Source organism: Rhipicephalus microplus, chromosome 2 (assembly GCF_043290135.1).
Source record: "Rhipicephalus microplus isolate Deutch F79 chromosome 2, USDA_Rmic, whole genome shotgun sequence".
NCBI classification, from domain to species: domain Eukaryota; kingdom Metazoa; phylum Arthropoda; class Arachnida; order Ixodida; family Ixodidae; genus Rhipicephalus; species Rhipicephalus microplus.
In genome coordinates, this window is record NC_134701.1 from 250,657,217 (window position 1) to 250,669,730 (window position 12,514).

Sequence of the window (12,514 nt, forward strand, 5' to 3'; positions counted from 1 at the left end):
TACCCGCTCTAGAGCGGGTATGTGCCATGGGGGGCTACGTACATACATGCATACTTACATTCGGAGGAGCGACACATCCACGCCCTAAGAAGCTTTGCACCTATAAAAAAAAAGGGAATGCGCATATCCCCACGTACCGATAAGCAATGAACAAACGTTTTTTTTTTTATGTTGTGGGCTTTAGGATGGGCCAACAACAAGTGGACTGCTTTCCGCCTGTCCACCGGGCCACGTATACTCCTGCTTAGAGAATGTAATGTGCTCGGCCTGCTCGTGAACAAAAGCGCCGTGTGTCGCAATTTTGCGACTGCGGTTAGCGCTCACTTGTGCTGATTTTTTTTTTTTGTGTGTGTTGCGACTGTACAGTAACCTTTAGTCGGTTCGTTAACAATCGGGCAGAACAGCACAAAATAATGCCGCCCGCACCTTCCCATGGTGGGAATTAATTCGATTAAATGCGCCGCAAAGTGTTGGGGTTATCGTGCGAATGTTGCGTAATTGGGTAGGAATGCTTATTTGTTATTTTGTCCTTATAATTCTTATTTATTAAATGAAGGAGAAGCGTTGGCTTCAACGTCAAGCAAAAAATAAATAAAAGTGCCGTCGACTGAATTCCGAACGCGCGATCCAGTGCCTCTACATATACGGGGTGGCCAGCGAACGGTTGTGCAGCGCGAGCAGTAGTTTTTTTTTTTTTTTTTAGGGGCGAAGCTCCAAAGGCTGTGGGCCGTTCCCTCCTCTATAGTAGTAGTAGTAGTAGTAGTAGTAGTAGTAGTAGTAGTAGTAGTAGTAGTAGTAGTAGTAGTAGTAGTAAGTAGTAGTAGTAAGTAGTAGTAGTAGTAAGTAGTAGTAGTAGTAGTAAGTAGTAGTAGTAAGTAGTAGTAGTAGTAGTAGTAGTAGTAGTAGTAGTAGTAGTACAGCCACCTCCAGTTTATCAATTCCTCAATAGATGGCGTTGTGTGTATTTGTTCTTGGGAATAACATAACTAGGATGACTGCCAGTTGGGCGTGTTGGTAAAGGTTCATGACGAAACAAGCGCAAAAATACACACACTCAGAGAGTACACAGACAAGCGCTTACTAGCAACTAAAAATTTTATTTCGAAGCGAACTCTAAAAAATACATCACACGCATGTACGTCATTCCCGACTTCCCCTGCCATCATCAACAACGTGATATAACAAAATATGCACGCGCCCACAACCGGAAACAAACACATGTCAAGAACTAAGAAAAGAAAATGTAAAAACAAAAAAACAAAAACCAAAACACAGAAAAAACCAAAGAAACAAAAAAAACAAGAAAACGCAACACAGATAAAAACACTGGGCTATGTGACGTCCAAAAAAGCAAATTCCGCATCTGTTAGTAGAACTGACGCTTGGCTGACGCAACTGTCCCCTCTTTTCCTTATTCTGTACGCTTCCAACATTTCTCTCGTCGTCCGCTTGTTGTGCCTGTCAATTATTCGTGTGTCGGAAAATTTCGGTTGGCAGGTGCACTCCTTGCAGTGCATCGCTAAGTGTAAGGGGCCCCCTTTAGGGAACTCTCATGTTCACTAACTCTCACGTGCATATTTTGTTATATCACGTTGTTGATGATGACAGGGGAAGTCGGGAACAACGTACATGCGTGTGATGTATCTTTTAGTGTTTGTTTCGAAATAAAATTTTCAGTTGCTAGTAAGCGCTTGTCTGTGTCCTCTCTGAGTGTGTGTATTGTTGCGCTTGTTTCATAGTAACTAGATTGCGTTAGTGGTTTTCAAAGCGCCCCTTCGTCAATCCACGGAGTGAATGATGATGAGTAAGGCTAAGCGTCCGTCCGTCCGTGCGTACGTCCGTTGACCCGTCCGTACTTCCGTCGGCTTTCACGTAAACCATTTCGACGCCATCAGCCCAGTTGAGGCATGGTCCTTACCGCGATGGCTGCAGAAATGTAGATGTTAAGTGTTAACGTTTCTAACTCCTCGTAATGCTGGCCGGCATCTAAAGAAGTATCCCTAGAAGAAATCAAATAAACCTAGTATAAAGTCAATAAACGCAATGCGGCGTGAGCGAACTATAAACGAAAAGACTGTAGTGGCGAGATGTGGTGTAACCTTTGTGTTTACAGTATCCAACAAGGTTTCAAAATTGTGTCGACGAGTTCTAAAAGTGATGGAGTCTCGCACCATGCAGCCAGAAGAAATGCAGCTGCCAGTTAACGCACAGCCGATGTTACCGGACATGCAAAAAGGGAGCGGTATTCCAGGATCCCTTCAGTTGCGGCCGTTCTTATGTTGGACAATCTGGAAGGTCTATAAACACCAGATTGTGGGAGAACGACTCCGCATTACGCAGTTCAGCGCGGACACATTTGGTGAATCATTGAAGTTCAAGTGGGTGCACACCATTTTTACAGACACAAAAAGTTTATCGAAACACAAGCAAAAAATAAATAAACCGAGAGTTAATTAAAGCGTTCCATATTGAAAATATGGGAGAGAAGTGTGTCAGCCAAGCATCAGTCAGAATGTCTGATAAAGAATTCCAATTCTTAAAATGCACGTGTAAATATCTTCTTACAGATGCGTGGCGTCAGCCTCAAATTTTGTTAGTGCATTATTTTCATGATGTACATGGTCGAACAGAATTCTTTAGTTTTATCTTGTAGGTGTTCAGGGCCACGGCGGTTGTTATAGTCTCAAAGATAAAAGTGCATTTCGTTGTTTTCGATGGATCAGTCGTGAGTTTGCGCCCACGGTGTCTGTTTTTTTTTTCTCGTCCGTGTGTATCTTGCGCAAAAAAAAAAAAATAGCCATGATAAGACTGCTGTTCTAGCTAGCAGGCGAACGAGGGGGCGCACGAGGTGAATACCGATTACACTTAGTCGTGCAAATGCATTGGAAGCCGATATCACTGCCGTGCTACTCTTCTCAATGGCTCACGCGTCACCGATGACACGGCACCGGCTTCAATCATGACAGCAAGTTTCTCGCTGATTAATTTATTCAAAGGTAAAATGATTAACAATGTTAAGCATGGTCATCAACCCCTATATTCTATTTTTGAGAGCAAACAGAAGAATTTCTAGAGCCGTAAGAGCCGAAAACATGACGACTGCGAAGCATGCCGTTGGGTTCCGGATTTCTTAACCATTTGGCATGCACCAATGTTTTTGGGCCCAGTCACAGCGTTAACTTTTCCACAGGAAGTTGGGAACGGGAAGCGGTTGTTTCAGATTCCGAATATACGTTTCAGTGAAGGCGAGCATACTAATCAGTGATCTCTTCGTCATCAGTGATCACTTCGTATTTATAGCAAGCGTCAGTAGCGAGTTTTTTTCCGACGGGTACAGAAGCGTCGGCGTCACCCGCGAAGAAATTCCATGGGGGCGCCGCCTCCTCGGCAAAATTGGCCACCGCGTTTAAGCATAATCGACAACAGTTCCTGTAAAGCGCTGTGTCGTTTTCAATCAAGCCTTGGATGCGCCAAGGAGCATCAGAGTTTTGCGACACGCTTGCAATATATATATATATATATATATATATATATATATATATATATATATATATATATATATATATATATATATATATATATATATATATATATATATATATATATTGTTTTCTGAATAGACGCGAGCGTGCACTCCTGCCGATGATTGTATGATTGTATTACCCCGTTTACATTAGGGAAATCGCTCGCTCGTGGGTGCAGATGTCACGCATAATTATGCCGTGCAATGTTAACAGCGCGATGACTAAATTGCGCCGCTTAGCTCTATGTTCGATGTTTCGTCCTCGTTCTATTACAACCTATATATCCGTAAGCGTACCAAACTAGGTCGTTACTTCCGGAGGCTTACTGGAGGACTTATCAGCTAGACATCTGTTTGCGTCAAAGCTGTTTTGATAAGCACTATCCCGGGGTCCGTTATACTTTTTTTTTCTAGAAAATTGTCAGCTTGTATACTTTTCGAACCCACACAGAGTGGTACGTAACTTGAATCTGTCATCCTAAAATAGCGAGATACAGAAGGAAATATGCGAAGAGGTTTGTTCGCTTATTTATTTGTACGGACAGCGAAGCTCCCCGAAATTTGTCGAACGTGCCTGGCGTACGTAAGTCTGTCGGCTCGCATCCGAATAGAGGGATGCTGCATATATACATACATATAAAAAAACAGAACATACTACGCACATTCCTATACTTGTGAACGGGACCAGCATCTCCGCGACTGTGAGGGCAAACTGTCGCGCGATATGAAGCCGAAGTCAGTGCACGTTTGCGAGAGCAGCACCGAGAGAGCAAGACAGCATGGCTGATGACCCCGTGCGAACAATTTATTCTTCCGCACTCGCATGGTGCGACTCAGGGAGCATCCAATGACGTCGCCTTTCCCGCCATGACGCAAAGGAGATCGCCGACAAGTGCAAGTCAAAGCTCGCACTCTGACGTCAAACGCCGATTTGATTCGTTCGTATTCAGTGAGGCTGTTCCTGAATTCCTGTCTGGCATGGTAGGAATTAAGATAAGTGCCACAGCGCAGACTTTTTCGTTTCTTGCGCTTTTCTTGCGCCAACGTTAGTGCGCTTCCGTGGTTTTTAAAGTGCGATTTTTTTTTTTCAATTTTGCTTGGACGTTTCATATCCTCGAAACAAAGAGCCAGCGACTGTTAGCATGCATGTGCCGGGCACGCTCGCTGCTTTATTCACAGCACTGTCTTGTGACCACTGCGGTATTGAAGCGTTCGATGGTGGTTATCAAACGGAGTTGTATACAATTAGCAGACTTCGCTGGTGGCGTCACACGCGAAAAGGCCGCATTTATGTACTATACACAGAAATGCGGTCCTCGACGCTGCACCTGTCCGTCACGGTGGATCATTGCAGGCTACGGTGCTCTGCTGCTGACGAGAAGGTTGCGGGTTCGATTCCAGCCACGGCAGTCGCATTTTGGTGGAAACAAAATGGTCGAGACCCGCGTGCTGCGCGTTGTCAGTGTATACGTCAAAGAACACCAAAATGGTCGAAATTTCCGCAGCGCTCCACTATGGCGTCTCTCGTAATAGTGTCGTGGTTGTAGGACGTAAAACCCCAGATAGTATGGTTATCGAAGCTGCGCCGGTCGCACGCCTGTTTCCGCATGCGTTGTTTTTGTGTGATAGTTGCCTTTTTCGATTCGTGGCCTTGTCGATGATCGGCCGTTTATGATATTGCAATCTGAATTTTCATATACAGACGACTCGTCATTTCGCGTTGCCATGATTTATTGTTTTCTGGATGCGAACGCATGACTGCCGTTGTTACCCGCAGAAGCAGAAGTGTCGCGCTGCTAAGCACCTGAATGGAGGTCCAATAGACTCTTTTTACAATCCGCAACTGCGCTCCCTCGCGGTGCATATTCGCCCAACAAAGGCGCCACCTGCCGTCTTTCAAGTGGAGACTATAGGTTTGTCTATTATGCGTATTTATATTATGAGCTGACTGCATGTTCTGCTTCATATAGCGCAAGCAAACTTCGCTTTAACACGCTGTTTGTAGTGAGGCTAGCCACAAATAAGCTAGGCTAACTGTATCACAGGAAAGCTATCTTTACAATTATGAAAAGGGTCTATTTCCGGCATGGAGGAAGGAAACCGTTAGGAAGGAACATTGGGCAACGAGAAAGAAAAGAAGAAAGGAAAAAGGAAGAAAGAAAGAAAGGAAGTGATGCGCACACATGCCAATCTTGATGATGATGATGATTCCCGGAAGAATGGCACAAACCACCCCGGGGGATCGACCTCAAAGTGTGCGGCAGTACAATTTTCGAAACAAAAAATAAAGACATAAAAAAAGAACACAGAAAGAGAGAGAAAAAAAGAGAGAGGGGAGACAAAAGAGGGGGGAAGGATATGCCAAGCTTGGCTCGCCGTAATTTTCTCTGTAGGGCAAGGAATCGTGAAACGGGGGTGGTGCCCTCTACACCTTCATGAACAGTATGGTGTCCTTTGGGGCCTTTCCGGTAACAAAGTTTCACCACCAGCACCACCAGATTTTTTTATTATTTCTTTTTTTTTCTACCGACAAGCACCCACTACAGTCTATACGAGCGGAGCGACACATTAACACCAGTAATACGTTTGTTTGCCTTATCCGCCACCAGAGGATGTCAGGTCGGGCTCGCGCTCTTCGGCACGAACTGAAGAATCGCATGCGGTTCGGCGGTGGCCGGCGGAGCCAGAACGCGACCTGGGGTACATCGAAATTCGGCATCTGACCCGCGGTTCCCTCGTTGTAGGTGAGACGATGTCACGTGCGGTATTCGCGAGTTTAACGTCTTCCGATTCACGTCACCGCCTCGCCTTGTTGTCTTCGCCATTCGCTTTTTTTAGCGTGGAGGTGCGACTAACGATTGTACAGTCCTCGTGAAAACTAACTCGGAAGCTCGGCAGCGTATCCTGGAACGGTTTGATTGACGCTATAGTGCCCGCAGCTTTTGGGTTCTGTTACCGATATGTTACCCGTTCATGCACGCCGACATAATATCTGAGCACACCGATTTATTATCTTAGCAACAGCGCCCAGCGCTTCGAGGCTGGCATGAGTCAAAGTAGTCCAAGTCATGCCTCGGTAAATCTTTGAAATTCATTAGCATCGTGCGAGCGTTGACCCCTTAGCATCATAGCGCCTAATAGAGGTGAGAAGTAACGAATGATGCGCAAGTGCGGAGAGCACACTTGAGTACACTCGTGTGCGAGTGTAGTCATATTACATAAAAATATTGCTCTATGGTACAGTCTGCTACGCTGTTTGCTGAAAAATGCATACACATCATTGTCAGCCTCATCCGCGTGATCACGTGTTCAGAAAGGCGGCGGGGCGCTGATTGTCGTGTCGCTTATCCCGTTGCTTATCGCCGCTTTTGAAAACTATACCGTATCCAGGGGTCGTTGGTTGTGCGACATTTCAAAATTGCGAGAATGTACGCTGTTCTCGTGCCAACCATGTGAGTTTTGAGCAGTTGTTGGAAACGTGTGAGCTCATCATTATCGACTATGTGGGTCGTCCATACAAAAAAAAAAAGCTGGTTGGCGCATGTGTGCGTTCTTAGTGTTAAAGCTACGATATGAAAGGTATGTGAGATTACCTTAAAAACATCGAGTAAAGCTATTAGGCACGCTATTGACCGCAATTAATGAAGTTTTGCAACCTGCTGGGTACACCCAGATGGCCTTTGCACTGTTGACGTCACCATTGCCTAGTAGCAAAGTAAAGTATTATCTGAAACGCAGAGTGTCGTTAACCAGTTTCCGAGCCCTATTCCTAAGCGCAGATTTCAATGCAATGTTCAGAATAAGCGGAAAACTTGTTTTCTAATTGTTTAATGCTTTTTATATGAGGTTACAATAGCTTACAGGACTCACTCACTCGCTCACTCAATCGCTCGCTTTAAGGGAGCATTTTACGGGCTCCCCGAAAAGGTTCCCAGAAGTTAGCATATTTACCTCTAACCACTATCTCCCTCGTTCTTCTGCAGCGGCATGCCATGGACCTGGACACCTTCACGTTCCTGTTAGACGCTGCGTTCCACTTCGTGTACGCCGTCACCTCGGCCATCGAGTTCATCATTTACTTCAACAACGGTTTCGGAAGCACCGGCGACATCTTCGGCCTGGTATTCTGCGCCGTCGTTTTCTGCTTCCACGCACTCCAGCTGAGGTGCGACGGCTGCACTTGCTCATCATTACGCCTAAGTTGGGGGTGTCGGCGCTCTGGGATGCCGTGTCCGAAACGGCCAAACGGCAATAATTGTCCGGGCTCCCGAAATCCCGATATTATTATGGGGGATGTCGTAGTGGAGGGCTCTGGAAATTACGACCACTTGGGGTTTTTTTAACGTGCACTTGAGTATAAGTACATGGGTCTCTAGCATGCAGTCGCCACGGCGAAATTTCATCCCACTATTTCCGGCTGCTGACCCGCAGGTTGCGGGATCGAATCCCAGCTGCGGCGGCTGCATTTCCGATGGAGGCGGAAATGTTGTCGGCCCGTGTGCTCAGATTTGGGTGCACGTTAAAGAACCCCAGGTGGTCCAAATTTCCGGAGCCCTCCACTACGACGTCTCTCGTAATCATATGGTGGTTTTAGGACGTTAGACCCCACATGTCAATCAAATCATCAATCCCACTATTTCCGGGTCAGCTGTTCAATGCCATACCCATTGAAACTGCTAAAGAATGGCGAAGTGGACAAAGGCAAAAAAAAAAGATAATGCATATGCAAAACGCGCGCAACACGCACGCACAGCTCTTTTGCGTGCATGTGTTTTGTGTGTTCTTTACGCCTTATAGTTGATTCGGTGTTCTTTATTGTGACCTTTCTTGTTGGTCTACACAGGGGACTGGCATTATAACCGTTGGCGTTCTATATGTTGTCACGCGTCATGACGGTGAATCATACAGAACTCAAGCCCAAAGAGAGTGAACCCGATTTTTTGACATGCGGGGTTTGACGTCCCAAAACCACCATATGATCATGATAGACGACGTATATATTGCGGAGGGCTCCGGCAATTTCGACCATCTGGGGCTTTTAACGTGCACCCAAATCTGAGCACACGGGCCTGCAGCATTCCTGCCTCCATCGAAAATGCAGCCGCCGCAGCCGGGATTGGATCCCGCGACCTGCGGGTCAGCAGCCGAGAAAGAGAGTGAACTATTTATTGAATGAACTTGTGCCCAGAAAATAAATAAATAAAACTTGAAGATCGATGACAGTGACAACCACAATCGTCAATATTCGAGAAAGCAGATCAACCGGTAAAATGCGCTTTGGCGTTTACACTTGTGGTATGGAAGATTCTTTTTTAATTTTTGAGGTTTAATGCTGCAAAACCACCATACGACTATGAGAGATACGCCGGCGGGGGGGGGGGGGGGGGGGGGCTCCGGAAATTTCGATTATCAGGGGTTCTTTAACGTGCACCTAGTATAAGCACACAGGATATCGTAGATTCTATATGTATAAGTGTTACTGTTGGTGGCCGTTCTAGTCACAGAACCAACTCGCCACCTTATCGTAAGAGTCTAAAACTATTGAGAGAACGTTGTCGGACATTCCGGCGCGGCCTGCGCAGAGTAGAAGTTACACGTAAAGGGCCAGTTACATATAAATGAAAGGAGCTGGAATAGCAATAATCTTCTACTCACAAGGAGCAGGGTGGAACAGGTATAGTGGCAATAGTTAAAACAAGTCACGCCCGTACATTGATGCAAGCTGCCGACGGTGCTTCCATGCTCTGGGAGTTTGCTAGAAACACTCGAATGTGAAGTCAATTTACAAGCATGCGCTACGTGATCATTTCGCTTGGTGACGGATGTCAAGGTCACATAGCCTTAGACTATCACATCCTAGAATCGTAGATAGGGTGTTATCGGCACGATGCTGTTTTTATTGTGCTTACTCGCTGGCTATTTGTGGAGAGTGAGATATGCCATTAGCACCAACCTGTGTCAGTGAGGTTACTGCTCCCTTGAAGACGTGTTTACCATTGAAACCAGAGGTTAACCGATTTTATCATGCAGAGATGTCCCTCTAGAAGGAGGGGGGGGGGTCATGTTGGAGGACACCTGCGCTAAGCTCTGTGCAGACATGCCTGACGCTCGACACTTTCACATCCCATCTCTCTCCCCCTTCTCCCCCCCCCCTTTTTTTTGTTTTTCCGCTTCGGTCATGGGTCAAGAGATATCGCGTTAGTCAAAGGGCACAGACAACCAAAGTAGCGCTTCTTAAACTCACCGATAGCGGAGACGCTCAAAATAGGTACACGTCGGGGGGAGAGAATAAACTTTATTGAAGAATTAAAATTACGTGACTAATCCCGGGTGGAGCCCTCTTGTAGAGCCCCACTGGCCACAGCGGCTCGCCGGGCCTGGTCTAGGGTCACCAGTTGGCTCCCCAGTGCCAGCTCGGAAAGCCGTGCCTCCCAAGACCACGTTGTGAGTGTTTGTAGTGAGCGCACCAACCTAGATACTGCATTGGCTGGCCGCTCGGTACATTGGTAGGTTATGTGTGTAAGTGTGGCTGTGTGGTTACTACACCATGGGGATACCCCTGTTGTGTATATCTGTGGAAAAATTGCGTGTAGTTTTGATATGTGGGGGTATGTTTTCGTTTGGAGGCGGCGCCAATCCCGGGCTTGTTGGCTGCTTAAGTTCGGATGTGGAGGGGCGTACGTGCGTCTGGTAAGGCGTTGGTTTTCCAATATCTGCCTGCTTGTTACACTTTGCTCTTCATGATGCCCTGTGAGGTGTCCTGAGGAGAGTCCTGCGTCTCGGCCAGTAAGTCCGCGAGCTACGCAGTTTGCCTCCTCGTTCCCCCCCAGGCCGTCATGCCCTGGGCACCAAGTGACGCCATGTGCCTCCATCAACATGGACCCCAAAATATCAGTGACGCACCTTGGAAGTGTGCCTCTAAGGTATAAGCGACATGCAGCTTGTGAGTCTGTCAAAATATACGCTGAGCGCCCCCTTCTTTCGGCTTCTCTGATTGCCAAGGCTATGGCTGCTGCCTCTGCGGTGGCACTTGATCTGGTGCGTAGGGACGTGCAGGCCACGACTTTGCTTTGGTTAGTCACTGCCAATGCATATGCTTGTTTTCTGGAGCCTTGTGGTGGCGCGGGATAAAGACTGACGTCGGTAAAGTAAGCGTCTGTATCGCTACTTCTCTGCAGGAGTTTTCGTGCTCGCGCTTGACGGCGCTTTTTGTTGTAGAGCGGGTGCATGTTTTTTGGAACTGGTTCCACGATTATTTGATCACGTATTTGCTTGGGTACAATGACTGTCTCATCGCCACAATATTGAGGGGTGAGAGGGTATCCCAGCCTCTGTAGCAGTGTTCTTCCCTGGAGCGTAGTGGTGAGTCGTTCTCGCTGTGCGATTAGCGTGGCGGCGGCCAATTCTTCATACGTATTATGCATGCCGAGTCCCATGAGTTTTTCTGTGCTTGTGCTGTTCGGAAGTCGCAATGCTGCTTTGTACGCAATTCTGATGAGTCTGTCAATCTGCTCTATTTCGGGCTTGCGTGTTGATTGAAAGGGAAGAGCGAACGTGACTCGGCTGAGAACGAAGGCATGTACAAGGCGTACCGTGTCGGCCTCTGTCATCCCATCATTACTTCGCGCAATTCTAGCTATAAGGGATGCAATACTCTTTACGGTGTGTTTGAGTTTGCCTATTGCAGTCTTTACGCTGTTGTTTTCTTGCACGTGCATGCCTAATATTCGAGCTACTGGGGTCCTGTTGATGATCTGTCCGGCAATTTCTAGCTGCAGCGCGGGTGCACGGTTGGACCGAGTGCGTGGGGGTCTTATTTGCAAATATTCCTATTTGCTAGGTGCGCACGACATGCCTGCAGCAGTGAGGTAGCCTTGAATCATGTCTATAGCGGTTTGCAGTACATCTTGTCGTTCTCCATAGGAGCCCTTTGTTGCCCATAGCGTAATATCGTCCGCGTAAAAGGCACAGCCCAGGTTTGGTACAGTCTCCAGCTGGAGGACTAGTTTCCGGAGGCCGATATTGAATAAAAATGGAGACAAGATGGAGCCCTGAGGTGTGCCTTTCAGTGGGAGGTCGTATGGTGATGATTTGGTACCAGCTATGCCAATCTGCGCCTTGCGATTTCCAAGAAAATCAGAGGCATAGTTGAATATGCGTTGTCCGCATCCTATGGCTGCAAGACCGTCTAGTATGGTAGAGTGCGCAATATTATCAAATGCTTTTTCGATGTCGAGTGCAACGAGTAGATTGTTGAGACTACCTGGCGCTGGGTTAAGCACTTCCTCTTTGAGCAGTAAGAAGATATCCTGGGTAGACACTCCTCGCCTAAATCCGTACATAGATGTTGGTAGAAGCCCCCGTTCTTCTGTGTATTGGTCAAGGCGAGTGAGTATAACTTTTTCGAAGAGCTTGCCAATGCATGACGTTAAAGAAATTGGTCGTAGCTGATCAATGCTTCGCCGTTTGCCTGGTTTAGGTATGAGTACAACCTGTGCCAGCGTCCATTCTGCAGGTATCTTTCCACTCGGTGTCCAGACTTCCTGATTAAAGTGGTCTGTGATGGCTTGTAATGCTTCATCGCTGAGGTTCCGTACCATGGCATTTGTAATGCCATCCAATCCGGGCGCTGTATTTCTTTTGAAGCTTTGAGCCGCTGCATAAACCTCAGCAAAGGTTATGGGGGCGTCGAGCTCAGTGTTGGGTTCTCCATTGTATTCTTGACTGGGTGTTGGGCTAACGTTTCGCTTGCGTTCTCCTGTGTAGCGTTGTTTCAGCTCTTCTATTAACTGATCCGGATCACCTTGAAATTCCCCAGCTAGCCGTTGAAGGGTAGCGTTTGTTTCGGTTCTTGTTTCAGAGGGATCCAAAAGACTCCGTAGGATGTTCCACGTCTTTTTCGTGCTTAATGTGCCTTTTAAGGAATCGCAGAAGGTGCGCCAGTTGTTGTTGTAAAGTTCCTTTGAGTATGCGTTTACTTCCTCCGTGATT

General features: G+C 46.9%; 1 protein-coding gene across 1 annotated transcript in view; it reads left to right on the forward strand.

Annotated features, from left to right (window-relative positions):
- The first annotated feature begins 7,610 nt into the window (after positions 1 to 7,610).
- LOC119170145 (uncharacterized) overlaps positions 7,611 to 12,514 on the forward strand; it is a 33,017-nt gene continuing 28,113 nt past the window's right edge. The window contains exon 1 of the mRNA XM_075879302.1: positions 7,611 to 7,688. The gene's annotated coding sequence lies outside the window, so the exon portion shown is untranslated. The remainder of the gene's footprint in view (positions 7,689 to 12,514) is intronic.